Source organism: Argentina silus, assembly GCF_951799395.1.
Source record: "Argentina silus genome assembly, chromosome: 1".
Lineage (NCBI taxonomy): Eukaryota > Metazoa > Chordata > Actinopteri > Argentiniformes > Argentinidae > Argentina > Argentina silus.
Genome location: NC_139655.1, coordinates 6453153 through 6457933, shown reverse-complemented (window position 1 = coordinate 6457933; position 4781 = coordinate 6453153).

The window sequence follows — 4781 nt, the reverse complement described above, 5'->3', positions numbered from 1 at the left end:
GTGTGTGTGTGTTTGTGTGTATTCCTAAAATGAATTTGAGTGTTAAGCTGTAAAACATCAGATGAGCATAAGGATGCTTGGGACACCCCTTATAGGAATGCTTGAACAAATTCAATTCAATAGAGTAGTAACATAAAATACTGTCAACACACATGACCTACACACACCAAGCCTAAATTGCTATAGCAGTAAACTATCTTCTATTATAGGAGATGTCTAGAGCAGACTATATTCCTGCAAAATATGAGTGTAGATTTAGACTCCAGCTGATCTTGATAAGGACTACAACACATTTTGAAACATTTAAAAAGTTATCCTTTTTAGATAAAACTATAAACCGTTTAGAAAACTAAATAAATATATTCACATGTCACCAAATACCTGATTAAAACACACTGTTTTGCAATGAAGGTCGAGAGTAGTCTCAACAGCACCCTCAAGGGTAGCACAATGGCGTCACTGGAGGACAGCTATTTTCCCGCCTCCTCTGGCTACATTGACTTCAACACAAAACCAAAGCTTGTGGTTCTCACCCTCTTCCATAGACTTCCATAGTAATTTTGACGACTTCCGGAGCATGTCCTCCACCTATCAGAGCTCTTGCAGTATGAACTAATCTTCCCCATCCAATCAAAGGATCAGAGAATACATCTAGTACTGTAAGCTACCATTTTGAAGAAATTAGTTTCTTCAAAATTGAAGGAGAAGGAGCAGAAGGAGAGAGAGAGAGAGAGATTTTCATTGTATATTTTTCTTCTTCTGGGTTTACCTTTCATTCACTTAGCTAATGCAGCTAATTTAGCCCACTCAACAAGTTGACTCATGGATTGCTTGTTATGTTATGATATTCAACACTGCAACTCCTACGAATCAAGCAAGGTATGCTTTCGGTTTAACAATTTATTACTGCCAGTGTAACCGCTAAACCGCTTGTTGCTTTCCGTGATTTTAAACATAGGTTGGAATTGAAGGTTACGCACGTTAGTTCTAGTTTCTTAGCTATCGTTACATGGTGACAACGTAGGCTGTGTCGCGGTTATTGTAGCAGTTGTGTTATGAAGATTTAGCTTGGTGAGGTTTTTGCGCCTGCATGCCCTCCACCTAGAGAAATACTTCCTAAAACTTTCACTGTTTCGGAAATGCGTGGCCAAATATGATTAGCATGGCAACGAAAGCTAATCACTGAACTGTCTTGCTAGCGAGCTAGCTTCATTTGTACTAATTGTTGGATATGTGTCAGCATGTCAATTCAGCTGCTTCCCTTGTTGTGATGTGACTGCTGCCACTTGTTGCAGTTCAGTCTAACGACTGATGCACCTGCAACTCAATTGGAAACGTAACCATCAAATGGGTATTATTAGATTAACTTTAAGGTCAAGCCATATACTACAAAGTTATTTTAGATTCCACCATGACACCGACAAATGTCCTTCAGTTTCATTAAAGCCAGAGCCATTATAAGATGGTTAATAATATTACAGTTTATTTGCCATAGTCAATTAACTTACAGGCCTCATAGTCTATGAACATACAGGCTTCATAACAAAATATGATTTTTAATGAACATTCAGGTAAGCTGTATTCAACTGAAATGAGAACGGTTTGAAAGGAGGCACAAAATAATACAGCCAGACACCTGAGGATTTAATCAAAAGAAAATATTCACTGTAGCCTAAACATTCTGATGGTGGTAGAAGTATTGTGTAGAGGGCAGAGTGTGTGGGCAAGATAAGATACAGATGGATAGAGATGAACGCCATTGTTAATGCCACTGCTTTATTGCACCTTATTTATTTACTTCCTAAAAGGGAAACATGAGAGAGCAAGGGGGAGATATGTATCGCCATGGAGCTTGGCTCTAATCTTGTTACAGTCCAGCATATGTGCAGAGGAGCTGTAACTGAATTGTTGTTTGTATGGAGATAGGGTGGGGAATATAATATAGGTGCACGTTTCACCGATAACATTGTTCAACGTCATGTTCTAAAGGGGCTTTGATGCATTTCTGGGTTTTGTGTTTCTCCTTTGGGATGTCTTTCATGGCCATGTTTTTCCTTGATTTTAATCTGCTGAGTGAGTTTTTACGGTATAATAATCTACACTTTACATGATATCAACAAATATGGCCACGTTTTTACTAACAAATCAAATCAAATCAAAATCAAATCAAATTTTATTTGTCACTTATATCGCATACAGTTGTAACTGACATAGTGAAATGTTTTGCGATCTTGCTCCCTGCTCAACAACAGCAGACAGCAACAATCAACAATTCAATAATAAGTAATAAAAAGTGACCATAAAGTGACAATAGTATTAGTGCAATAATGTCAGTGTGCAATAATGTGCAATAATGTCAGATGTTGGACAGATAACATATCCAACACCTATGCAATCTTATTTTACAGAAGAGAGTATGGATCTGCTCAAGGTAGTTAACCTTAATCTAAATCCATGATAGCCTTTCCATGAGAGCTAATCAATGTCTAATAACCTTATTTCCAGCTCAGCAGAGCCATGTAAAGTCAGGTTAAATTGAATTATCTGATCTTGCCATTTACGATTACTCTGGCAGATATTGACTTTGGCATATAGAGAACAGTGATGACACTAAGGGAACCGGATACTTGATACTCAGCACGCATGGTGAGGTGGCTGTGGACCATATGTGTGCCAGTGGGGGTGAGGGACAGGCAAACACACACACACACACACACACACACGCACACATGCACGCATATACACACATACACACATAACATGCACATGCACGCACAAGGCAAACAAAAGAGCTTGCGAAATTTCAGATGATTTTAGAAGCAAGAGATCACAGACTAAAACCCACTTGAATAGTTTGTGTTTTTGTGTTTGTTGTTTTGCATGTCCTACTTTTGAAAGTATTCCCATTTGCATGGTGTTACTGTATTATGAAGCTGCTTTTGACTGTGAACTCTCTTGCTCTCCCTCTCTCCCCCCTCCATCTCTGTCTCTGATGGCCTCTTTGATTGAGTTTCAGAGTGCTGTCATCTGGTTTGTGTTATTCACTCGCAGAAATGGGACACATCCCTCCTACCGCAATCTGTTCACATTATGGCTCTGACTTTTAGGAGCTCTCTCGCAGCAGCCAACTCTGTCATTTCACACCTCTCTCTCTCTCTCTCTGACGCTTTCTGCCCACTTCTCCTTCTGATGCCCAGATGGAATTGTTGCTTTGGGTGCATACCACTTTAGCTGATACCCCTTTTTTTTTTTTTAGGGAATAGATGACAAAAATAAATATCAACAAATTTGTTGGAAGTAAAGGGAATTCATAAGTGGTACTTTCATAAAACGTGTTTAACTAGAGCTTTCGCATTCATCAAAGTGGATACCCACAATTTTTATCAATGCATTTCCATGAAAGCATTGGCGTGAGACTCTTTACACAATCGAATTTATGAACGGTTTCTCTGGGGAAGGAATATTGGATGCGAGCGCTGCAATGACTGAGTATGCAAATGATAAATGATCATGAGCGGTATGGTAGTGTGCATGCATGAGCGTGTGTACTCACCGTATGCTCGTGTGTGAATGTCTTTCACGAGGCGTTGGTGCGAAAGGAGTACGAATTCCAACACTTCCACAGAGGAAGCCCTTCAAGGGTGTCTCGGAGATATGTTTGGATTATAGGTCACAAACATTTCCTCCCCCACATTCTTAACTGACCCATACCTCACCTCCCACTCCCAAGTATCTGATTGGCGTACAGTGCAGTACATCTCCATCAACAGTCAGGCAGTCTGTTTTGGAAGACTTGCACACAGTGTTCCCCTAATTTAATGTACACCATGTGCACACAGTCACACAAATGCATAAAAGATTGGGCTAAAATTGTTCTCCATTCTCTCTTTAGTACGTCTGTCCAACTCTTTCAGTTGAGCATCACTATATCTTGTGGTGTGTGTGTGTGTGTGTGTGTGTGTGTGTGTGTGTGTGTGTGTGTGTGTGTGTGTGTGTGTGTGCAGTAGAGTGACTCTTGCCAGAGGTGTGTTCTGTCATAAATCATGGAAGGCCATAATCCAATCACATGGGACTGCATTACAGAGACAAGGTAAAACATTGGGGAGTGCAGTAATGGTCTCAGGCTGACGGCAGTTATGGAGGATTGCCGTTGGCCAATTGTCTCTCCCTGCAAACAGAAATACACAGGCAGCTAATAAAACAAAGTAAGAGGGTAGACGATGTGAGGTAATTCAGTTTATTATGCTAACTGTATTATGTGTAAGAGCAGAGAAAATCTGTGCCTTTTACTTGAAGACACTTTCACCCCTTAGACGGAGAGGTGCAGGTTTCACAACGACCAAACTGCTGAATCAATATATGCATCTAGCAGCATAACTCTCACTCTGTTATGTATGATTGCTTCATGCGGGGGTATACTTTTTCAACATGGCCCATACAGTATACTGTACCGGCATCAGAATATGATAAACCCTCAGATTAACCAACAAAGGGCCCCAAAAACAATTCCAGATTCAAAAAGGTAAGTCTGTTCTGTATATACCTATACGTGAAAACAGTAATGCACAAACGCTGCAGGAACTCATAACGGTTTCACAAGTATTGTGATGGCCATACAACCAACAGGTTTCCTGTTTGGGCTCTCATCCTTTCCTTTGACCTATCTTTTCTTTTGGCTCAATGTTTGATCTACAGTCATGAGAAAAAATTAGGACACCCTATGAAAACCTTTGTCTTCTTCAACATATTCAAACATATGGACATTTGATATTCATTTGAAC